The sequence below is a fragment of the Calypte anna genome, chromosome 2 (assembly GCF_003957555.1).
Source record: "Calypte anna isolate BGI_N300 chromosome 2, bCalAnn1_v1.p, whole genome shotgun sequence".
In the NCBI taxonomy this organism is placed as follows: Eukaryota; Metazoa; Chordata; class Aves; order Apodiformes; family Trochilidae; genus Calypte; species Calypte anna.
In genome coordinates, this window is record NC_044245.1 from 137651111 (window position 1) to 137677555 (window position 26445).

The 26445-nt window shown below is 41.3% G+C and overlaps 1 protein-coding gene across 1 annotated transcript in view; it reads right to left on the reverse strand.

Annotated features, from left to right (window-relative positions):
- TNFRSF11B (TNF receptor superfamily member 11b) overlaps positions 1 to 26445 on the reverse strand; it is a 98851-nt gene that overhangs the window by 36963 nt on the left and 35443 nt on the right. The window lies entirely within an intron of this gene.

Consider the following 26445-nt stretch of genomic DNA (forward strand, 5'->3'; position numbering starts at 1 on the left):
AGTTCGTTTCCTGGTCTTTAGGCTCTGGTTTTGGCTGGGCTAGTTTCTTGTCATTACCATTGGATTATGCTGAGGGAATTTCTGGAATTCAGTCTTCGTGAGTTGTGTACATGTTCCCTTTGCTTTCCAGCAGTGCGTCCTTTTCCCAAGTCATGGCTTGAGATCAGTGGTCTAAGTAGAGAGAAAAAAAAACGGATGCTGCCATTCAGCCTCAGCAGGAGCTGCTGCCTTGTGCAAACACAGCAAGGCAATGGCTCCAAGATCCAGTGGTATTCCTCTCCCAGCTGAGTATGTTCTGGCTTTGGAGAGGATGTTGGAGATCCAGCCCAGCAGAGATCAGTGGTGGGAGGGCTGAGGCCATGCGGGCGGTCAGCACGCAGCCAGGCAGCCTGGGACAGCCATGGCCTTCATTCTGACAGGACCATGTTTTTATGGACTTGGAGCACTGCTTGGGAAGATTATTCAGTGAAGGAGTGGAATGAGGATATCCACAGCAGCAACTGCTCTAAAGCAGTTCATATTTATAATGGGGGTGCTGCAGGAGGGCAGCCAGGGACTTCTTTGCAGCTGAAATGAATCTCCTAAATCAGAGGAAATGGTTTCTAGATTCTGTTAGTCTGAGTCTCAACCCCCCTTGAGATTTTGAAGAGAGTAACCTAAGATGTTCTGCTGTGAACAGTCCAGTTCTCATACTTGAGAACATGCTTTCTCATGTTCATCCTTTCCCTCTCCCCACAAATTTTTGTGGTTAAAACTTTGCTAAGAAGAGCAGACAACCAGGAGATATGTCTAAGTTATTTATCATAACAGACTCAATAGATATTGAAAGATCCTCAGAGGCCCCAAGGCTCTTCTTTTAGTAGAATTGCCATGTTTTTTCTCTTTTCCTTCCTAGTGATACAAGGTTTACAGTATGGCACCAGGACTTAAAGGTTTGTTGTTGCAACATATTTTCTACATGACCTTGGGGAATTTAAGGAAGTGCTGAGTCACCAAATAACTCTTATTACTACTCAGGAAAAAACAGAAGACAAATCCAAATCTTCCTTCTCCCAGATGTAATGAAATTAGGCAAAGAAAGACTTTATTTAGGTTCTCGTCGGGTCAAGAAAGACTTTTGGTTGTCTTGGTTTGGGAATGGAGTTAAGGGAATTAAATTATAATGCTGTTGTGGGAAATTTTAAAAGGTTAAAATTGTATTGTATTTGTTTTTAAATCACAAAGGCATACATAGGCTCACATACACAGTGTCTAATGAGAAATTCTTCTGCTTTAAAAAAACTAAAGCCTTTGAACGAAGCCCAGTTCTCTTGCAGCAAAAGTGAGAAGAATTTTTGTGTTTAGCAAAGGAAATACTGTGTCTGTTTTCCCTTAGTGGAAGCAGCACAAAAACCAATTCATATGGAACTGAAGTTTTGTGGTGTCTCAACTTGAAAAAAGTGTTTAAAACACTTTGGAGAGTCCAACTTTACACTGTCTGGTAAAAAAATCTATTTTTTCAATCATTTAGCTGACACAGCGTGATCTCCTTTGAAGGATGCAGAGCAGTCAGAGCAGTCAAAGAGCAATTGCCTTTAAGATAAGAACAGGCTTGAGTCTTTCTTGAAAGGCCTCATCCCTTGTTTATTGAAACACAAAATGTTTTCTTCCTCTCTTAGATGAACACTGGGCCTCAGAAGTCCTGTAAATAGTTTGTGTTTTAATATCTAAACAAGGTGAATGAATAGAATAGTTCATGCATTCAGTGATGATAGAGACCTCTATAATGCCATTAAATGCATGATTTTGACTCCAAGTGGTGCAGGAAAGCTGCATTTAATCCATATTATGCATCTGTAGCTGGATGGGCATCTCCAGTTATTACCTCTACTTGTAAGAATCACTGCCTTATCTAAGCTCAGCATTCAGAAGCCATTCCCCTGCCTGGGGCTGTTCATACAAAAGGCAACTGCAGCCATAAATTGCTTGATTCACAGCACAAGGGGAGAGCAGCAAGAGCTGCAGCCACAGTCACCTTCATTTAAAGGTATTGGGAAGAAGTGAGCTACGCAGTAGCCCAGAGGGTGGGGTACTTGCCCAAGTAGGAGAGTTGGCTTGTGGACCTGCTAGAATGATAGAGCCTTGGTTCTTGCTTCACAGGAGAGAACCTAACCATCAGGTCATGGGACTCAACAAGAAGTACATTATCCCTTCTCACTGAAATCAGGACAATCTGGAATCTGTGTGTGAGATCCAGAGGGACAGCAGTGAGGAGACCTACAGCTGGTAACCTAGCAGCGAGGCAGCTCTGCCTCCGAAGCAGAGCTTAGCTTTCAGGTGTTCAGTTTGAAAACATCCCAACTTTTTTTCCCTTTTGACCCTTTTACCTCATGAAAGACTGAATCTCCCAGTAGTGCTGCTGGTTTGTGATACAGACCATCTGCACTGACTGGAACTGGGCTGAAGTGATGAGCCATAGCAGAGCTTTAACTCAAACATAGTTTGTCCTAAAATTACCCTTCATCCCCTAAAAGTTTTCTTTCCACTTCCTTCTTATATTTCCCTTTACTTTTGTCAGGGTTACTTACAAAATGTTTAGCAACAGCTGCAGACCACCTGTGTGATTTTCCTGCACCTGATAATTTAAAACTAGCCCCAAACCTAAGCCATTATGAATCATCTAAGAATATAAACATAAAAGTCATGGATGCATTGTTCACTTGCCATACAATATATGCTAGCATTCTTCCCTGTTACTGGCTTATTACAGGGAAAATGCTGAATCCTGCTCATTCTTACAATTCAGCAAGTTCTTTTAAGCCAAAAGAGTGTTTAAATGAGAGATGAGCTAGAAAATTCACTTTTAAGTTTTCATTAATGACTTTCATGTGACCTTGGCAACAAAATACCTGTTAAATAATTTCATATGGCTACAATGATCAATGCAGAACCAAGATTTACAGACAGTGAGCTGGTAGAAATTGCTTGACTTAGGGTTGAAACAAAGACATTCATTCTTCTAGGGGAGAAAAAAAAAAGAGGATACTACTTTGCCATCCTTCTGGTTTTGCAATAAACTTTTCCATTTGTGCTGTGCTGTTTGAGTCTTCTGCACTGGTGATGAGCTAAATTCAACAGACAGCTACAACAACATCCTGAACGCTTCAAGAAATATTTTATTTTGGTTCAAGCCTATTGAAGTAGATAGTATTAAAAGCAAATGAGCAGAAATGAGTGTAATACATGGAAGAATCAACTCCTTTGAAAGCAGTGAACAAACAGAAATTGCCATTGGAAATACTTCAGTGGCAGTCTGGGAGGAGCACTACAGAGACACACAGAACAAATGGAGAGCTCATTAGAGACTGTAGTAAACCAAGCAGATAGGTCTGTTGGGTATTTCCATCTTCAGCTTCTGAACTTTAGTACTTTGGAGTACCAGAAGAGTGGCTTTTCTGAGGATGTGTCCATTTTGCTAAAGGATCAGCAAATTAGCAGATCTTAGCAGTCAGAAAGTCATCGAGCAAATTCCCATTGTATCTGCTCAGCCAACAAAACCCTTGATACAAGCTGCCTTCACAAAGAAGTGACACAACTTCTGTCATACATCTTTGACTAGAATAATTAGAGTCATAGAATCATAGAATCGTCTGGGTTGGAAGGGACCTCAGAGATCATCAAGTCGAATCCTTGATCCACTACCGCCACAGTTACCAGACCATGGCACTGAGTGCCACATCCAGTCTCTTTTTAAATATCTCCAGGGACGGAGAATCCACTACTTCCCTGGGCAGCGCATTCCAATGCCGGATCACTCTCTCCGTAAAGAAATTCTTTCTAATATCTAACCTAAACTTCCCCTGGCACAACTTAAGACCGTGCCCTCTTGTCTTGTTGAAAGTCGTTTGACAAAAGAGACCAACGTCCACCCGGTTACAACCTCCTTTCAGGTAGTTGTAGAGAGGGATGAGGTCTCCCCTGAGCCTCCTCTTCTCCAGGCTGAACAGCCCCAGCTCCCTCAGCCTCTCCTCATAGGACCTGTGCTGGAGTCCCTTCACCAGCCTAGTTGCCTTCCTTTGGACCTGCTCCAGGACCTCAATCTCCTTCCTTAACTGAGGGGCCCAAAACTGGACACAGGACTCAAGCTATGGCCTCACCAGCACTGAGTAAAGGGGCAGAATCCCTTCCCTGGACCTGTTGGCCACACTGTTCCTGATACAGGCCAGGAACTATTGACTATTTATGTGACTTTGCATCTGTAGTGCCATAGACATCTGTCTATGTTCACAGCTACCCACATTGCTGCTTCCAACAAGACACGAGCTGCAGAGAACTTTTTCATAGGTTTGGGGCTGTTTCAAAGAACAGAGTAGTGAGGAACTGGTCTGCCCTGCCTAGACAGAATTTGGCTTTGGAATTTGGCATTGAGAATAAGTTAAAAATCTGCATTCTGGTGTTCACTTTACTGGTCATTCAGGTCATTCAGGAAACTGCATTGATTAGAATAACTGGGTCATTCTTCAGTTATTTTCTCCTGTCATTGTTTCTCAGCTTGTGTAAGAAATGAGCTTTGAGGCTGGAACTGATATGCCTTGGTTCAGTTTCACTCTGTTAGACTTCTCAGGGCTAAAGTAGAGTCCAGCAATAGCTCTCCTTCAGCAATGAGAGTAAGAGAAGCTTTAGCACTGAAACATCCATCAAAACAGAATTCAGTGATGATAAACATAAAGGGATTCATTATCTGATTTCCAGTACATATTACAGACCTTGGATCTCCCTGGTTTTCAAGATCAGAGAGACTAAAATGTGTGGCAGGACATGAGGCCATAAGTATTACTCAAATTCTTCGTGTAGCACTGAAGTAGAGCTGAGGCAGTACCAAATTTTGTGCTGGCTTCCTGGGCAGGTGTGCTTTTCACCCTGAATAAAGGACCTAACATTTGCTTAAGTCCTGACAATTGTGGAATGCATTGCTAACCTCACCACAGCCTGCCACAAAGGCGAGGAGTGGAGCAGCCCAGGGCAGCAGGACAAACCTTCCTGCTGTCTAGCTTAGAGCCTTCTCCTCCCAGCCACATGAAGCCTGGCAATCATTCAGTCCCTTACTGTCCCTCACCTGCTTTTTGTGAAAACAATATAATTTCCATTACTGGCATCCAAAACCCAACGTTATAAATATAAAAATCAGACGGCTATTCCCTCTTTCTTTATGGGATTTTCCAAGATTGTCTTGGATATATTTAGTATTCATGTGTAATGAGTCAGAGTGTCCACCTGTGGTCTCCATAAACCGATTTTGTAAATAGCATTGACTGATGTGACTCAAAAAAAAAAAAAAAAAAAAAAAAAAAGAAAAGAAAAAAAAGGCAAGTTTCTGTTTTCCAGTTTTAGTCTGAATTCAAACACTGTTCGCAGTTCCAAGAACTCTGTGGGTTTCATGCTCTGGGTCAGTGGGTGGGGAATACTGGAAAAGACACACTCCATCCTGTCCCCTCGTTCTGGTGGGCTGTAAGTCTGCAGAAAGATGACTTTATATTATAGCACAGCAAACCACTTTTTCATTTAGAAACTGTTTAATATGCAACCTGTGGATGAGGCCCTGGCATACACACTTTCCTGTGTGCATTCTTTACTTGGAGGTTGCTACGGTAAAACATTGAATTTTGCTCCAGCACAAATGAATGCACAAAATGAGCTGTGGTCTGGTTTTTATAGGTATCAAAAAGCACGGAAGGATGGATGTAAGTCTCAGTGACTTTTCAGTACACTTTGAAGAAGTGGGAGAATATGGGAGAAAAACCTGACTTCAGTGTTACACTACCTAAGCTCAATTAAGCCTCCTGTTAATGGGGGTGGTCACACTGTGATGTGACACCTGAGCTGCTTTGTTTGGACCAGAGTAACCTGTGTGTGGTGAACCCCCTTTGGGGATTCAGTACTTTTCCTCAGTCTTTAGACAGCTGAACTAGGGGTCTAAATTGCTCCTGTGTGAATTGAGAGGAAACTTCCAGGCCTTTCTGGTGCAAGGGAGTAGTTTTGGGTAGATAGTAAAAGACGAGCAGCAAAGTAGAGGAGCCTGCTTGTGTCTGGTTAGAAACTAAAGAGTTGTGTTAACTGAAGGTTAGATTAAACCCTCTGGCAGATTAGTATCTCAGTTGAAAAGCACCATCGTGCATAATGTGGGGATATAATATGGACTGAGTTTAAAGTCAGCAATAAAAGGGTAACTGAAATCATCTCCACAATGTGGGCAGGCCCCATTTACAAAAAACAAATACCTAAAATCAGAACTCAGATTCCATTTTAAAATTTGACCTTTCTTAAGCCATTTTTAAGGTTTTTCTTAATTTCTTGCCTTCAGATTTAGTTTTACTGGCATCCTTTTTAGTCTTCGCACAAAATGAGCAACTAAACAGATGTCATATAGATGCCAAAAGAGAGTATAAAACCAGTTCAGATCTAAGTATTAAAAAGACACATGTAAATGCACAGGTATATGCATTATACAGATGTTAATTTCAGTAATAATTGAGGAAATAAAGTAAGAGGATATGCTTGCTGAGTGCTTAAATAGTCTGTTGACTTTAGGTGGACTCTCCTAAAAGCTAAAGGCAGACTGTCCCCTTTCTGAAGAGAACTGAATGAAATAATTCCTGATTATGGAAATATCAGCTGTGCTCCTTTTAGATTTTACATGAAGTGTGCTGTGTTTGAGGCTTAGAAGGAGAACCTCAAACTCAGAGCACGTGGATCAAGAAGTTTGTTAAAACTCAAAGACCTTTTGACCCTGCTCTGAGTTGCAAACTTAACAACACTGCTTTGTTTTCCTCCACCAACAGTTTATGAAATTTACACTTTGCTTGCTTGCATTATGAAAGTCAGGAAATGTGATACTTCGAAGGATTTTTACATTAATGCTTAAGGAGCTCAAATCAAACTTCAAGGCTTGCAAAACCACTTAAGTTGGAATGTATAATATAAAAAAAGGCAACAGTTTGCAGGACTCTGCCAGCTGAAACCACCAAGCCCCACACAGGTTGATTAGGATATGATTCTGCCAGGTGCCAACGTGTCTTCTGAGTCACTGTGTACTCTCAGCTCTTTGAAATCAACAGAATCAAGTCAAAAGACAACTCAGTACTTATGGAGATCAGGTTTCTAACAAATCAGTAAAAGAGTGGGTTTCTTCTATGTGCTTTGAATAGAAGAAGAAACTCAAACCACCCACTCTCGGACATCAAAATTAATAAAGTTTCTGAGGAACCAGCATTTCTCATCCTGTAATGAATGCAAAGCAAGCAGCTGAACCAGCAGATAACATGAGGCATGTTAATTTGGAATTACAGCAGCATTTGATAGCAAGGCAATGGCTAAAGTTCTATCAGCTTTTCCATAATAAGACACCATAAAATCTACTGAAAGCAGATATTTGGTGTGCAGTTTCTGAGACTCAGAGTAATTCTAAAATTTGCATTCTAAAGTACTTTCCACTAAAAAGAAATCAAATCACTTATTATTATGGCATTCTAGATGAAAATTCAACTGAAGTTTAGGAGAATTAAGTTTACTTGTGCTTTTATTACCTAGCATACTTTGGTCCTTAACATTAATTGAAATGCTTTTTCCATAATTGTAAAAAAAAAAAGTGCTTCCTTCTTTTAAAAATAAACTGCAAAGAAGTACAGTAATTGCTCATTCTATGGGCTAAGTGCTCCTGACGTACTTACATGTGGCTGACCATTTGCTGGTAGTGTTAAAATATGCACTAGAAATAAAATATAATAACTGACTCAATCCAAGTCTGCCTTCTGTGTGGGAAAAGTGCCTCGTGTACTTTGAGCTTTCTGGGACCTGTGATGCTATGTAAAGATTATTTTTATTTACTGGCATAGCACAAATTTCCGGTGCTTCTTAGGCTAGCAGTATTCTTATTTGAATCATAGAATCATAGAACTGGCTGGGTTGGAAGGGACCTCAGAGATCATCGAGTCCAACCCTTGAACCACCGTTGCGGTTGCTAGACCATGGCACTGAGTGCCACATCCAGTCTCTTTTTAAATATCTCCAGGGACGGAGAATCCACTACTTCCCTGGGCAGCCCATTCCAATGCCGGATCACTCTCTCCGTAAAGAAATTCTTTCTAATATCCAACCTAAACTTCCCCTGGCACAACTTAACCTCTTGTCTTGTTGAAAGTCGTTTGACAAAAGAGCCCAACCCCCACTTGGCTACAACCTCCTTTCAGGTAGTTGTAGAGAGCGATGAGGTCTCCCCTGAGCCGCCTCTTCTTTAGGCTGAACAGCCCCAGCTCCCTCAGCCTCTCCTCATAGGGCCTGTGCTCGAGTCCCTTCACCAGCCTGGTTGCCCTCCTTTGGACCTGCTCCAGGACCTCGATATCCTTCCTTAACTGAGGGGCCCAGAACTGGACACAGGACTCAAGGTGTGGCCTCACCATACAAACCCCATACATATGCATATGTATGCATACATATGTTTGCATAACAAACCCCAGTAGGCTGGGCACTTTCCAAACCTAAAAGGCAGCTCAGGCTTTGTTTCAGCAGTGTCACAAGCTAAAAAGGCAGGACACAGAAGCAGCTACTCAAAAATCACTGAAATCTGGTCAGGTCCCCTTGGGCATCAAACAAATCTAGTCATCCCTGGAAACACAGTAACTATTGTACCACTGCCAGCACCGTGACACAGAGCAAGGGGAAGGAACTGCAGAAGAAAGAACCATAGGCAATTACAGCAACCAGAACTTTAAAGTAATTACCCAATTTGTAGTATAGCCCAGAGCCAGGATGCTGCTATTCTTGTGAAAAGTGTCATCCAATATTTTATGGCATGGAGTGGTCAGGAGTCAGAGGCTCATGGCTGGGATTCACCTGCAGGAGAGCACCCCAGCAAGGCACGAGTGACTCAGGGTGAAGAATGTCATCTTCTGAATCACAACACCACTTCCTGCAGCACTTTGTTTTTCCTTTCAGGATTTCCCTGGTTGCCTGATACTAGGTAGACTGTAAGATCTTTGGGCAGTTGTGTATATCTAAGGTCTCAGACCAAGTTTGTGTTGGGTGCAATACAGTTAGCATTGTTGGCCTTGCCCATAGGTTGAAGCTGAACCTTTTAATTTTCTCTAGTTCATATAAAGGTAGGAATGGCAGGTCTAATTTTAAAATATGACTGTTTTTTGTTATGCATTGTCTAGCCTGCTGGTTCCATAGTAATTTTCAGGAGCAGTCAGTGTTTCCAGTACAAACTCTTCTTTCAGGGATTTGTCATTGCAATAAAAATGTATTCTTACAGCAGAAGAATTTCAGATTCTCTGGTGAGAGGAAGGTGAGTTTAAGTGTCAACATTTGCGATACCAGGACAGGACACCAGGAGAAGGACTAAGGACTTGATTCTGAAAAGAGTATCAGACAATTGGTTTTAAGTACCATGAGTAATTTAATTGAGTTACAGAGCTTTGTTTCTGTTTTTGATAAGCAAGCATAGGGATCAGATTAAATAATAGTTGTTTAAACACATTTAAGGATTTAACCCAGTTAAACAATTAAATAAACAGACACTATACTTATGTCTGGCACTTATGCAAGCAAGAGCCACATCTGCCCATAGAAGAAAGGATGAAGATAATAATCCTAATAGAGAAAATTATGCCATCTCATTTGTGTCATGAATTTCAGGTGTGCTTTGTACCCTCAGATCTTGTTTAATTTAACTGTATGAAAGTTAAGCTGCTAAGGAGGAGGCATTTTTCCATTCCTTTGAAGGGGATTAGTTTGATAATGCAATAAGTCATGCATTTTCCTGCTACCTGCTTATATGTCTTATGTAGGTACTATGAGGAAAAAAAATATTGGAGTTACTGGAAAAGACAAGACAAGGAAAAGGGAAAAGGAAAGAGGGAGAAGAACGGGGAGAGGGAGAGGGAGAGGAAAAAGAAATGGAATGCTGCAAGTAACAGAGGTAGGTTTACAGGTAAAACTGTTGGGGATGGAGTACCAACCCAGCTGGCATAGAAACCTGTATACACAATACCTGTGTATTACCTGTGTCAAAATTGAGTAATATTTCTTGTTTACCATACAAAATTGAGAAGCTGAAGAGTATCAAATTGAAAACAAATTTATCTAAACCTGCTCTTTTTCCTATCAAATTCCTAGTTCACTGGACAGTCTACCTGAGGTATTCGGGGAAGTGAGAGTAACCTGAGAAATTTTTATAGGAGCTCTCCAAGATAGAAAGAAATGCCACAATAACTGATTGAATTTTCAGCCCATCTTCTTTTTAGCTAAGGGAAAACAGAAAATAAGAGCAAAATAGACAATAAAGCTGATAAAGAAGAGTTGTTCAAGGCAGAACACATCAACCTCTCCTTGACAGTCTATGAACCAGCCATCTGTGATAAATGGATTGACAATTAAAACCTTTCATTTCCCCCAGCTGAGTAGAATAAAAGTGGCATGGGTTTTCCACCTGCTATTCCTAGGGGGATTTCACTTCCAAGCCAACTTCACTGGCTTAGTAAAAGTCATGCAGAGGTTTTATAGGTGTGGTACCTCTTACATGTACTGGAAGAAGTGCTGCCTCTCTTACCATGGTCATGTTTCTCCAGCTATACAAACTACATAATTTTCTCTTGTACCAAACAGGCATGCTGAAAGGACTGAAGTCACAGTTGTTAAGAGTTGTTCTCAAGCATAAGGCAGAAATCTGGGAAAAGCCTCATTCATTTAATGGTAAAAGTCCAATTGCCTAAGTGCTTTGTGGCTGCTCTGCACCCAATCCCAGGGCTTGACAAATCCCCAAAATACCAGGGATGCACTCATTTTGCTGAAATAACAAATGAACCAGTTGAGGATACTCTGGTGAACAAACAAAAAACCTCCCACCAATTTTCCCTGTGGAGGTAATAAAGAAACCTATGGAATTTCTTTAATACTTTAATATATCAAAATGGTGCTTAAGCACATCTGTCAAGTGCCATGCTGATTGATACAAAGAAATAGCTTGCAGTAATAGGGTCACAAAACTCAAGTCACTTTTAATCAGTAGTTTATCGTTAAAAACAACAGGAACATGTATGCCTTTGAGCACATGCATCAAAAAACCTTTACTGAGAAGGGGTCAACACACCCAGCCCCAGCACAGGACTCCTGGTGCAGGAAACTTCCCCACTGTCAGGGCTGAGGCCCAGATGGTACCAACCAGGACCCTGCTGGCTGACACTGTGGGGCAGGGAGGAGGAAATCCACCCAGAGGCTCCTTAATAGAGACAAGGACAGGGAGGTTTTCACTGCTCAATCATGGTAACAGGCAAAAACCAGAGAGGTTCAACTTGGGAAGAAAAAAAACCTAATTTAATCTATAAGGAGAATGGGAAAATATGGTGGGATCTTAATATCTTCCCCCTCCCTTGCCCTTCCCTTCTTCCCAGGCCCGGATCCCTTCCCTGCTGCCTCCCCTCAGGGCACAGGGGGATGGGCAGGGGGGGTTTGGGTCAATTCCCCACATGGTGTTTCTGCTGCTCCTTCCTCTTCAGGGGGAGGACTCCTCACATTCTTCCTCTGCTCCAACGTGGGGTCCCTCTCACAGAAGAGTCCTTCAGGAACCCCTGGGACATGAGTCCCTCCCATGAGGTGCAGTCCCTCAGGAACTGCCCACAAAGTCACGACTGCTGTGGGAACAGTCACCTCCTCTGGCATGGGGTCCTCCATGGCTGCAGAGCTACATCTGCCCCTCTCTGTCATCCTGCATAGGCTGCAGCTTCATGTCCGCCCACCTGTGACACATCAGGGGCTACAAATCTATTATTTTTCCTACCGTGGTCCTTCAGGGACTGCTCCACTGTGCTCCTCCATGGGTTGCAGGGGCACAGCTGCCACCTCACCATGGGCTGTGGGGCACCTTCCCCCTCATTCTTCGCTGACCTTGGTGTCTTTTCTGTGACATTGCTCTCTCACCTTCTCCCCTCCTCTTCTCTGCAGGTCAGGTTTTTTTTTTACATTTTTGCAGTTTGGTTTTCTCTTTCTTGAATATGTTACTCTCAGAGGCCCATCCAGCTTCCCATGTCTGCTCAGCCTTGGGCAGAGGATTGGAACCAGGGGAGCTTCCAGCAGTTTCTCACAGGAGCCACCCCTGTGCCCCAACCCCTGCTTCCAAACACCACTGCACCAACCTAAGACACTCATTTTCACCCAGCTGGTTGCAATCAAAAAGAGCCCTTTAGGGGGCTGCTCGACTGTGTCTTTTCACCTCCACTTGCACCAAACATCAGATAAAGATTCTTTGTGGAAAAGGAAAATAAATTAGGGCTGATAATTTGTAATATATTGTTATTAAATTACTCTTAGAACTAGACAATAACATGAAGAAAGAAAACCACAGGTAACTGACAATCTGATATAAAAGCCTACTCAATAAATAAGAAAAAAACTAAATGTCTGTCTCTGCTTGTGCTATGGTCAGTAAGAAACCCAAAACCAAGGTGTAGGTTTGCCAAGCCTCAGCTCAGCCTGTGCAAGACCCAAAGTTAATTAATTAAAATAAATAAATAAAATAATAAAATATTTGGTCTTTTTTTTGTTTGATGTTATGGGATTGTTTCTTCTATTTTTTTTTATTTATTTAATTTTTTTTTTAGGTGGGACTGGGAGGGGTTTGATTCCTAATAATTTTTAAATATTTGCCAGTTTTCTTCCAGTTATTCTCTACTGTTAAGTGCAAAGGTTGAACTTCTGCTTACAGCTCACAATTTATTTGCTTTTCTCCTTTCTGTGCCTTGAACAGGAGCCTCTGATTTAGTTACTTGGACAGTTTTAGTTAGTTACTTGATAAGTGGATGGTTACCTATGAATGGGTGAACTGATCCATTAAGTGCAGTAATGATGTTTTGACAGCCCACAGCCCATTCCCATCACTGATCCTTTCAGATTATTGGGTTTGATGGCAGTTTTTGTACACTGTTTATTACTTACCAAAGACAATGCATCAGGAGATTGCAACACTGGTAAAGTTCAGCAGTTAGGAAAGAACATATTTGCATATGTCCAGATAGCCTAAATTTTGACACTTTGTGTTCAGTCTAGGCATGAAATGGGGAAGGGAAGGTGAACAAAGTTGCATAATGAAGGATATTTGGGAAACCCCAGGATTGGTACTTCCTAATTTCTAAATGTTGCTTTTGAAACCAGGGCAAACTTCATACGTATCATGGCCCTGGGGATGGAAGAGTCCATAAGGAAGGTAACTGAAGATCCCAGCAGGACACAGAAACACCTGGCTGAGTGTGAGTTGGCCAGCAGACAAATATCTGACACTTCTCAACTTCGAAGGACTTGATTTTCCACCTAAAAAAAAGGTAAGAAGTGAATTTCAAGTGTGCATTGCTAATTTGTTTTTTAAAGAAAGCCTACTCTGTTCACGTGCAGCCACCTCTTCCTCATCAAAGGGACATCAGTGCTGACTGCTTGTGATAGCTGCACAGAAGGCAGCTGCTGGAGAAACCATATAAACTCTCTCAGCCATCAGTATCACACACACCTTACTGCCAGTGGAAACAGATGGTGAAAGAGAGTTTGGAGAAGGCTCTTAGTGTGCAGAGAAGGAGGGAACCTGTCCCAGCTTCTCCCAGCCCTCTTTGCCCGGACAGCAGCTTCAGCATCCCTGTAACCTCTCCTGTTGTGTTGGCTGCAGTGGAGCCACCAGGATGCCAGCCTCAGCTTGTGGTGCTGGAAGCTGCCACAGCTCCCCTGAGCTCTGGTAGGGAGTGGTAGGAAGCATGTCTGGATAAAGTTTTATGAGACAAAAAAAAAATGTATTTTTCTTCTACACTGAGAGCTTCCTCCTTTTTGTCCTGCCACACACCTGTGTGCACACTCCTCACACAGCCATATTTCAAAGCTCTGTTGGAAGCACTGAAGATATCAAAGCTTCTCAGGATGAAGTAACAAGAACCTTTTATATTGAAATGGGTCAGGGCTCCCTGGCAATCCAGCTTCCACCACAATAATTAAAGCAGTGTAAGATCCAGCCTACTGCACTGCATCAGGCTGGAGAAAAATCTTCCTCTGGAGTTTCCTTTTTTCTTCCAGTGTATACCCAGTTATGGGGTGCTCACTGCTGGTCCAGATTATCCCAATAAAAGTGCTGCCACTGACTTCAGGATGACAGGAACAATCTTTCTTATCTGTTCTCTCTGAATGAATCAGAATTTTAAATTCACAAAGCAAATGTTGAGTGTCTGACGCTGCTATTACAGGAAGAGAAAAGAATAATGTCATCATAATAGCACATTTCTCTTTCAAGGAACTTCGATGGCAGGAAGCAAAATAGCCAAGGACAGCTATTTTTCTAGCTTGTTCATCTTTGGAGGTTGCCTGAGGAAGGTGTTTTTTTGACTCCCAGATCACCACAAAGTGAAGACACAGAGAACAAGTGATCGGCCACATGACTCTTCTGTGAAAGTTCTGGATTTTGCAAATGGCCATCTACAGTTACATGTTTATTCATTTTTCCAGTCAGTGAGCATTAAAAAAGTAAAGGACAGAAAAACAGAAGTTATGCTAATAGTTCCTGTGTGAATATCAAAAACATGCAACTTCAGTCTCTGATGCAGATGACACATTTTCCCAGGTAGCTAGGGGAAGACAGCACACATTTGTGAAAAATTAATTATTTGTAAAGTTTGTATCTATACAGTCATATTAACAATGGAATTTTAGGTGATTCTTTGAATTATTGGCAACATTCATCACATTCTCTGATGGACATCAGTTGTAACAGTTTTAGTGAGGACTTCTCCATCAGAGCTGATAAAACCCTCACATGACTAAATACATCTATGACTTTAAAAAAACTCTTTCAGTATGCAATTTCTAATCTTCTGTATATCTTCAGGTATATTTCTTCAGGTATATTTTGTAGTTGAGATTTGACATTTAGGCTGTTTTTCTTTTTTATTATTCTGTCTGAAGAAAAAAATTAAGTCAGATTAGTATAACTGTGTAGTTTTCTAAGTACTGAGAAAGATGGCCCATTTTATTGCTCTCCAGCATGATTCACTGAATAATCCAATATGTAGCTTTGCTCCAGCAGTGGTGGGATAAATTAGATCTTATTTCCTTGTTGGGATGTTGGTAATATATAAGGTATTCATCAACATTAAATGTAACAACTCTTCTTTGTGATTTCTCATTTCTGCAAGCCTCAGAAAATTCAGAAGCAAACTTAATACAGATTGATGAGCCTTGCCAAAATGAAAGCACTCATGGACACAAAATTGTATTGTTAGGCAAAAGCACAGAATTGTCTTCAATAGAAACCTTTCTGCATAAGTCTCACGATTTTATCACATTATTTATCAAATGAATTCACCCTTTACTTTTCCTGCTTTCTGAAGTAAGTGAAAACCAACCACTCGGAATGAAAGGACTTTTGATATGCCAATTTTCATGTTTTTCTACATATACCTGTTCCCATCATGAGTTATGTCATTCCATTGAGGTGAACCTGGAAAGAGGTGCACTGGGCTCTTCGTATTTAAAGGCTTGATTTTCCATGCTATATAATCCACAAAGGATTTGGTAAAAATTCAGGAAAGTTAATGTGAGTTTTTCTGTTTCTCCATCACAGACCTTTAAATCCTCATCGTCTTTCTGAATGTTCACCTGCAAAACTTCTTCCTTGGAGTCGTGCTTTTTCCTTCATTTGCAGTCAAAGACCCATTGGAGAAGCTCATTCCAACTCTGCAGATTCCTAATATATGTATATATATTAACCATATTTCCTCCTTTCCACAGGAAGGTAGCTTGGGCTATTCTTTGTAGCTCTTATCTCTTCCACTTGCATCATGCATCCTTCCCAAACTCTCATCACATGCCTCTCCAGTATAACACAGTGGACTGAAAGAGCTTTCTTACTCCCATTCATGGCAGAATTTGTTTCCCTCACATGTAGTTACAATGTTAAATGCTTTGCAGAAATCTATTAGAATCAATGGTCCACTCTCCAGAGATACCACAGCCAAAGGAAAAATACAGGCACAGCTTCTGTTCCTGACTGCTCTTGGGCACAGCTGCATAGGGAGTGAGCGTGGCACTGTGCCTGAACTCCTTAGACTGATGCACACAGGATCATCTTAGCCCCATCTCTTTGGGGCTTTGAGCAACCCCATCTACTGAGAGGTGTCCCTGACCATGCAGGGGGATTGGAAATAGCTAATTTTAAGGTCCCTTCCAAACCATTCTATGATTCTATGATTCTGTCTGTAACCACTGCACTGGTGGATCTGCAAACCAAACTGTCTTCCCATGTATAATGGGCTGATGAGATGACTCTGCTTTATCGAGCAAAATAGTTGTCCCATTGAAAAGATTATTCAGGCAAAATGTTGAAGTTTTGTTGCAAATATCTGAATTAAGTTTTTTTTCTCAATGGTGACATTGAGAATGATCACAGAATTATCAGAGTTGGAAGGGACCTCTATAGATCATCCAGTCCAACTCTCCCCCTAAAGCAGGATAATCTTGAGCACATTGCACAGGACTGAATCCAGGTGTTTTTTTAATATCTCCAGAGAAGGGGACTCCAAAATCTCCCTGGGCAGCCTGTTCCAATGCCTTGTCATGGTAAAAAGGTTTTTTCTTACGTATGGATGGAACTTCCTGTGTTCCATCTTGTGCTCCTTGTCCCGTCACTGGGAACTACTGAGAAGAGTCTGGTTCCATCCATCAAGGTCAGGCAGGAGCCAGGAGAGAGGCAAAGCAAGGTCTCAGACACCTACCTACATGAAAGACAGTGGAAAACCAAAGTCTCCAACTTAAATAGCTGTGGAGTATGTAAAGAACATCATATGCTGCAACAATCCAGAACAGTGGACACCAGGACTGTTACCTAATGGAAAGCAAATCAAGACACATGTGTTGCTGTAGGCTGAGAAATTTCATTGTTAAATATTCTAAAAGCACACACATTAAATTTACTAACCATACATTGCAGGTTACAAAATGAGGGTAACTCGCCACTGTAATGGAGTAGTTGTTGTGTTTTCACTCACTTGAAGTAGTTAAATAGAGAGATACATCCTCCCATCACCAGTAGCAGCTGTGAGCAGGAATCATTCAGTGAAATTCCAAGGCTTAGGATCCTTAGGAGGCCAGCTGGGATCATCATAATGATCCCCTCTGGTTTTAAAAGCTCTGAATACTATACGTAATCCCTGTAATTAATCTAGCTCCATAGGCTGCTGTTTACACATCAGTTATTTTGGCTGTTTGTATCAGGAGAAATAACTAGTTGCAGGGTTTATTGAAAGTAGGGAATTACTATTTGGAGCAATGTCTGTTTCTAAAAAGCCTGCTCTATAAGTTCATCCTCTCTGGAAACACTGAAGCTGATCTCTATGACACATCCTATTTGCCTAAAGTTTACGGTAGATTGACTCATGCAGTTTTATGTTGTGCTCTGTTTAAAATACTATTTTTTTTTGGTTGAGTGGTAGCTGTTTCAGTGGTTACCTTTTGGTTTGATGGTTTGTTTTTATAGGGCAGAGAAAGTTTACCTAAATTACTAGCAGTTGCCAGTACTGCCTGAAGAAAAATGTCACCCTGACATTGATTTCTTTGGGGCATGAATCATGCAGCTATATAACTTTTAGCAGCACTGTCTGTCTAGATTTGTGATCTTTTTTTCTTTCTTTTAGTACAAATTTTGTCACTTGAAACAATGTGTGATGTCTTGTCTCAGGCATATTTATAGTTTTCCCTCTGTTTCCTAACAGTTCTGTTCTGTGTGTCATTCATGTCTGGCATATGCATCATCAGTAGTTCCATTTCAGTATAGAAACCCATAATTTCACTTCATATTTTGTCCATATGCATAATTTTTGTGGTCATGCTTTACCAGTTATGGGGCATTACAAGGAGGCCTTCTTAATGATAGAAACCACAATGTGTCCCAAACATAGCACAGTATGGATAATTGTAGACAGGAGTTTAGGGGTATTTTTTGGTTTTTGACAATTAATGACTGCCTGCATGAAAGTTTTAATACATTGAATCATGTAAAAAAAAAACAAGAGAAAACTGTGGCACATTCCTTTGGAGAGTTCCCTTGAGCTCAGATAATCCAAAGAAAATCCAAAGAGCCAGATCTTTAAATCAGCACAAACAGAAACTTGAAGAATGAATACAGCTCCATGGATTTCTTCAGGCCATATCCTGCTCGCTTGAAATGTTACACTCAGGAGGAAAGGGCTGAGGAACCCCAGGAGCAGAGAAATCCAAGCAGCAGATGTTTCTAGTCTGGGTCTAATCCTAAGTAATTAGAGTAACAGATAAATCATAACCTTTCATTTTCTCATCCCTGCTTTCTTGTTAAGATCACTCAGCTCCTTTGTTTCCTTGCTCTGTTGCTGTGTGTCCCTGTTACTCACTATTTATTATGTGCTGGTTGAGGCAAATCCTTGGAGGTATGAAGCCATCGTGCTTGTCATTACCTTTCCGGGCTGTAGTTGATAAATTTCAGCTTTTGCTTCTTGTATCCCTGAAAAGGGGAATCTCAGCATTCAGTTTGTGCCTCCCTCACCCTCCCCACCACAGCATGGAGAGCCTCTCACTGAACATGTGCCTGTCTGTATGGAATAGCATGGAATGGTCATCACATCTGAGGGAGTTGGCACAGGGTGGCACTGAGGAGGCATCCACACACAAGGAGAGATTAGCAGTGACTGACTCATTCCCCACCACAGATCCTCCTTAAAGGAAAACACGTGCCTTCTGTAAACCCCTTCCTAGTTCTAGCAGGCAGTAATTCACTTCCAGATCGATTGAGCCTAGAAATTAAAAAAAAAACCAAACAAAAAAACAACCCAAAAAAACCCCCAAACAGCTGAGGAACTGCCATAGGCATCATCAAGCAGGATGCCAGTCTAAATCCATTTCCAGTACTCATCTGTACCCTTGTGAAATTGGCTTCCCAGCTCTGTGAGCAGGCACTGTGCCATCCTACAGCATGGGTACCAGGGTGGGCAGCCAAGTGATCATGTGCACACACTGACTGCGGGCAAGAAGGGCACGGTTCCAAGCCCAGGAATGTGGATACAACAGCATGGCTGGAGCTTCTGTACAAATACAGTGGTTAATGGATCGTGTCACCAGCACAAAGCTGGAATCACCTTAGGGATTAGCCAAAACAACCTCCTCTACTGTGTGAAGTCATTTATATCACCTGGGTATCAGGACATATATTGCACAAGAAAAGAAGAGTGAGAAGAGGAAGAAAAGCAGATGGAGATTTCTTAATGATGGGCTGAGCATTCACACTCTGCCTGCCCTTTGCACAGTTCTTATTCTTTTGAATAGGTAATTGGTTTTTGGAAAGAAAACATCTGATCTGTGTTGCAGCACTGCAGATGCATTGCATGGCAAATCTTCTCTGTGCTTTAAAGGCAAGGACCAGTCAATATAAGGAGTGATAACTTACTATTAACCCAGCTCCTCACAAGTTCAGGTTTATTGTTAACAGCTTTGGGATGGTTATGGCCCAAGGGGTAAGACCTCTCGACCACAGCCCAGGACAAAAACCTGCCAGGGTCTATTTTTTCATCCCAGCACATGCTGCTCTGCCACACTGCAAGCACCCATCATATTGAGGAAATTTCCTGCCCCTTAGAATGAAAATGACTGTGAATCCTATAGTAAAGTTGGCATCTTCAGAGCCCTTGGAGAAATTACAATGCTACAGAATGTTTTACTGACAGGGTTGGACATAGTCCAACGCTGTCTTTGGAATTGATTTAATGTTACTTCTAAACTCATAAATTTCCTTGAATAGTCTCATAAAAACCTACACTTTAAACAAAACCATGCAGCAATTTTTGGTGATGAGAAACACTGTGCTGATTTATCAGCCTATACTTATATCACTGCCAGAGAGCAGATAGAGAAAAAAGCAAAGCAGATGTCATTTTCTGGGTGGCAGTGAGACAAACAAATGCTTGAAGTTTGGGACAACCCTGCCTTGGGTAAAATGCTGAAAACTCAGTGGTTACCAATAGTTTCCATCAATGGCAAAGTAATTACTACTCAGGAGTCTTTTTACAAGCCCTCCAGCTCAATTTTTTTTCCCCAGGGATGGCCCAGCAGTAGTTCCAAGTGATGCGAATCACTCCAAAAGGTAGAAGTCACAGCAGTCCTTTCATCCAGTCCATGCTAGTGGTGTGTTTTATATGTTAAACTACTGTGAAACTAAAACACAGACCTAATGACACCACACTGTATACCTAAGCAAGTATTTTGTCTTTCTTCATTACAAAAAGAAAACTGGAGTTGTAAAAAGTCTAATGCATTAGCAGGTAAAAAACAAAAACAAAAACAACAACAACAACAACAACAAAAACCAAACCAAAATAAAAAAATAGAAAAAGCAAACACAACACAACAGCTTTCTGCTTATGAGTTTTTTCTTATGGTTTTTTCTTATGGTCAAGCAGAAAATATGCCACCAGCATCATCTTCCCTCCCCTTCACAAGAAAACAGTCTGGTAGGCAGTAACTGGGGAGGTGGGAGAATAAGGTTCAAAATTTTCTTTTTCTTGCCAGAGAAATACCCACACACATGAAACCAAAGTTGCAGCACCTTACACAATGTTTTGTATCCCCCAACATCAGGGAAGAAACTCAGGAGGAGAGATAAAGGTCACTGAGCAGGGCAGGCATCCTGATGTGTGTGTGGTAGCAGGGCTCAGGCAGTGACAAGGGCCAAGAGCTCTGAGCAGCAATCCAGCCCCTTCAGAGCAGTGAGCAGTCACAGTCACTGCTGAGGGTGTTCAACAGCACAATAACAACAGGAAAAGTTCTGAATGCCTCTTTAAAGCTGTGCACCTAATATTACACACCTGTGGTCTAGGAGAGAGGTCTTGAATCTCTGTTTTCCTGTGGATCCTTCCCTTTTCATTGTGTTTCCCTCTCTCTAGCTCCCTCAACTCAGAAATGCATCAGGGCAAGTACCTGCCTCTTTGTTTCTTGGTGTTTCTTTGCTAAGTGCTGAAGCAAGTGCTAATAGTTGTTTGACTCTGGCTCTGCTTGGGAAGTGTGTGGCAGAGCTGGAACTAAAGAAGAAGAAAAAAAGATAAACTAAGTAATTACAAATCTACATAATCAATAAATATGCCTACTGAACAAGAAGGTAAAATGACTAATGCAAGATGCAGCAGCTGCATCCTAGAACCAGAAGACTACGATCCCATAGGACTGACAGAGCTTGTGCTTTGAAGTTCTGCAAAAGTTCATCATTGCTCCGCAAGATAAACAGGTTTCATTAAAATCCACATGTCAGAACATTGCCTAGGTGCCCCTTACTCATCTTCATGGTTTTTTCTGGGCACAAGTGTCTGCCATCTCTTGTGACTCTGTCTTCCAACCATCACACAGCTTTCTCCATAGCATCCCACGGAGTTCACCACTTCATGGAAGGGCTGTGAGCATACTGGCAAGGAAAGCTCAGCTCTGCACTAATACAAGCTCTGGTCCAAGGCTCTGTCAGTCTGTACTTCATGGTCAGGGATTTTTCTGTTTTCTTAAAAAGTGTTAAGGAAATCAGGATCAACGCTTTTTGGTTTGTTGTGGTGGTGAGTATGTCTGTTCTCTTGGGGCAACTCATCTACAACTTTGCTGCTAACCTCTACTATAAACTTAGAAAGCAAACTCAGAAAACTGCATACAGTTCTATTTCAGTTCACAGAAGTGTGTTTAGGTCTGCTTCTAAATATAAATACTTCCATTAGCCATGCAATCCACTATTTTATTGCTTAAGTGATTATTTTTCTTTTAGAGAGTAGCCTCAAACCAGAATGGGAAGGATAAGGCTGGGCAGGACACAAGTGTGATTTCAGGCAGAACATTACATTTGCTCCCTATTTCTGCAGCCCAAAATAACAGAGCATTGGGGATGCTAAAATTCTAGGGACAGAACTAAGCTCCATGGCTAAAGACATGATGTGATGTTAAGGAATAGAGTGAAGAAGAAATTCAAAAGAGAGAAATTTCTGAGACAGGAATGTAAAAATCCAAGGCTGGATACATAGCTATGCACTCTCAAGTAAACAAACAGTTAAATTTGTGTCAGGGAGCAGCATATTCACTTTTCTGAAGAAGACATGTTTCCCAGAAGGAATTACATAAATATTTATGAAAATGAAGCAGGAAATATTTTCCCAGGGTAGGACACTGTTCAGCACTGTATCAGGTCAGCAGAAGCCAGGGTTTATTTTGTCAGTCTTCCTCGTAACTGAATCATTGCCCTCTTGTTTGCAAAAATCTGTTCTGACACAGGAAGAGGCTGCACTTAGATAAACACAATTACAAACCACACTGAGTATTTCACTTTCTATTGCATCTCTGCATGTACACATGGATGCCTTACTTTTTTGGACAGCTTCTCCAAATAATTGCATGGGAAACAATAGCCACAGGTATCTGACTCTCAGGAAGGCTCATGCCATATGAATAAAGTCAAAGGCACCTTCAGTAGAACTGGAAGCTTGCAGGCATCTGACAGAGAATTATTCACAATGAAAGTATTCTCAGTGAAAGTGCCTATAACACATTGGCTGAGAGCCAATAAATTATTGCAGAGGGCAAAAGTTAGATGTGTGAAGTTGGAATGCAGAGCTATCTGAGTGAGCAGAACTTACACACAGTTGAGGTCCCATGAATAATGGGGTACACTGCTCAGCACTACACCTCCTGATGTGTCTGGCATCTCTCTGAATCTGTGGTCTGCAGCTCAGGCTCCTTTTGAGATTTTAGTGCTGACCAGGCACCAAAATTTTGGTGCTTTCCTAGGCACCAGCTGTCTCCAAATCCCTCCTGCCTGATAGAAGACATTTCCATTTGGAATATGGGTCAGCTTTTCTGTTTGAGGGCCAAAATCTGAGGGGGACAGGAGTGGGGAAGGAAAGGTAGAAGTATGCCAAGAAGGGTTTGTCAGCTCTAAAACAGACCTAAGGTCTCCTAGAACACCATTCCTGTGTCAGACCAGGGAACACTCGTGCATCTCTCAAGGTACCCAATGCAACTGAGTCAGATTCACTAGCGGGAAACCAGGGTGACCATAGCTGTTAGGGGAACATATATTCCTTCACTGCTGGGACTGATGAAGCCCCTCAAATATCCTACAAGGATTATGTAAAATCATCAGAGTCCTACGAACTCTGTTTATTAAACATAGAAGCAAGGAGATTTTGGGTAATTTTGTACTTAGTTTGTCTCTGTTATTTGCAGGTATTTTAAGGTCTAGTCATTGTTTAAATGTTACTCAGAGGAACAACAACTGGTGGAGACTGTGTTTATAGGCTCGAGTAGTCACTGCATCATGTCAAAACCAAAAATGACATTTTACAAAATAGCCCTAGGATTACTTTCTTCCCTACACTTGGAAAACCACGTTACTGTTCTTTCTTTTCCATCTTCTCTAAGCTTTGCGACCATGATTGATGTATCCAGTATGACAGGCTGAAAAACTCCAAATAGTCATGACCTTTGATACCAGGAGAACTGAAACCATGTGGGATCCCAAAGGAGAGACATAGTGTGCTTCTTTACATTTACTTCAGTTTCCTCCAGGTTTATCCACCCTAGTTAAGTAGAGAAGAGTGAAATTCTTAATTCTTAATTCTATGTTTAGGTTAGAAAGGATGCCAGTGGAATCTCAGCCCTTCTGTTTGAATAAGCCCATGGTTATAAGCAGGATCTATTAACCTGGAGTCCAACCACAGCATCTGGGACTTTATTAATTATTAAAACTTTCTGTAGACCTGGCTATCTTTTGATGAGACTATTTCAGGCTGTTGTCTGTACTCTTTATAGTCTTTATAGTCTATTAATATTTGACTATTAAAGTTTGAAGAATAAGCAAGTGAAGGTAATACAAATTGCCAAGAAAGTACTTGGACTCTGTGGAGGCAATGCACTACATAAAGGTTACCTGATTGCTGCTCAGTTCAAAGCAGCACAAAGCTTTCTTTTTTGTTGTTTAAATCACAGTTTCCTAGTAATGCCCTAGGAAATATTTGCTTTATGTCTTTTATGCCTGGACAACACTGGTTAGTTTGTTTTTCTCTCTTGCCTACAGACATTTCTCTAAGTCCAATTGAATAAGAATTAATATGCACAATAGGCACCATCCCTCATTAAATTTTCATCAGCAGTGAAGCTGTTTGAAGATTTTTCAATGGAACTGGTTTGATGAATATCGATTTCCCAAAACCCAAGGTATTTGTGCTAGTGTATCACTTTTGATAGATTACATGTTAAGGAAGGTTTCCTAGCTCCAGGACAGGATTTCTGTTCCAACATACAGGAAGACATAAACTAATTAGCAAACAGCCTTGTAATAAGGCAGTACAAACTTTAGGCTCCAGTGCAATCACTGGTTTGGATTAGATAGAGAAAGAATTTGAATCTGGATTGCCTACATTTTAAGTGCCCTCACTACCAAGCTCTTGGATATATTAAGCTTCATCTCTCACTCAGTGTTTAGGAGTTTTGTGACTTTCCTGGAAGAAAAAAAAAATAATGAGAACATTTCAAAATGATCATAGCAATTGCAGTATCAGAAATACATTCCCTGCTTAGTCCTGGTCAGTGACTGAACTGGTTAAACAAATGGTTTCCTCTCTCACTTACACTTAGCCCTCTTTATCCCTGATAAATAACAAAGCAGTCACTGTAAGTCTCTCAGTACTGTGGAACAGATAGTATCATTCACACCACTTTGGCAACATTTCCCAAAATGCCTCCTCCAAAGCTAAGTACACCAGCTTCCCACTCCTACGCTCTCTATTCTTGCTCTTAGATTGACCTTCTGCTCACAAAATGGAAAATGAAGGGAAGAAGATAAATAAAAGAGATTTACAGTGTACAAGTCAGAGGCACAGTGCCCAATGCAAATCACAGAGGAACAAGTTTATTCTTGGTGCTACTCTGTCCATCTATAAACGCAGTTTTCTCTTTCCTCCCCCTCTAGCTGTGGTGTATCTGTTATCGAGGCCACATTTGAGCTAGATAGCATTCTTTAGGACAGAAACCACTGTTTATTTCTGAAAAGTACTTTATACAGTTTCACAAAAAAAGAAAAGTGTTTTGAAAAGTGGGACAGTCTGAGACTAGAATAGAAACAAAAAGGGAGAGGAGTGTCTTGACCCCTCTTGGGATTTTGGCCAACATTTCATCTTACATGAAAGCTTTAAATCAAATTTCCTTCAGACTTTAAGGAAAGGTATTCACTTTTACATCCGTGTTGCTACTTTTTCTGTCTCTCAAAACACTGAAGGCTTGTAGGGCTAAGGAGCTAATACTCTCTTAAGTTATGAGGAAAGCATCTCATTAGCTATTATTACAGCAAATAGATGTTTTCCCTAGAATGGAAAGCAAACATGTGCTCTCATACAGCGAGAAGTTCAAAAGCACAGTTCAGCTTTTTTACTAGATTTCTCCTTCATGCCATAGGAAACCAGAACGTAATGAAATTCCTGAAAAGGTTAGGAATATTCACCTCTCCCCTTTCTTTGCTGCCAGGCTACCATGAATAGCCTGCTGTCCCTGGTTACAGTCATCCTTAAGAGAAATCTAGAGGTTTTTTCTAGGAAGGGATAGCACATGATCTGGTATCTGCCACAGCCCCATCCAAGGGGATATATAAGTGTTTTCCATGCTGTTCCCCCACCCAGGAGGCATCCCACAGCTGGCTGTGGAGTCACAATACTCAGATGAGACTCTGAAAACCATCTCATGCAGATTTGAACCAGCAGCAGCTGCTTGCTGGACAATCTGTAAATTATGTTCTGCTGGGATCTATGCTGTACCTATATCTTGATGTATGGTCTCTCCCAGTGGGCCAGTAGAGGAGGAAGGTGGCATGGGAGGAAGGACTGCAGTGATTCAAACTCATTCTATTCTGTGGCTTCTGTCATAAAGATTGTGTCTAAGACCATAATCTGGACTTGGAGCAACCACTGTGGAGTAATCTGTAAGCATAAAACCATCATTTGGGGATTTCTGACTCAAATAGCCATTGGTAACATCAGCTTTGCACTTACTACTCTGAGGGCTATGGGCACATAGCATCCAAAAGGTGTGAAACAGCACTGGTGACTTCAGCCCACAGCAGACTGGCAGCTTGTCCATTGTCACTAACAGTCTCCTTAGAGGAAAGCTCTTGTGGAAAAATTTCTCTACACATTATGTGGAGTCTGCATTACTCTTTCAGCACAAAACCAGCCACAAGTACCCTATAAGTAATTAGTACTCACTTGGATACAATACCAAAGTCTTTTGTCTCATGAGTAAGTGAAGAGCTGGGCACAAAGAGTCAGTGCTGAAAGGAAAAAAAAAATTACAAAAGAGATATCCCCATATATTGAAGAAATTTTTCACGGCAAAAGCAGCTAAACATCT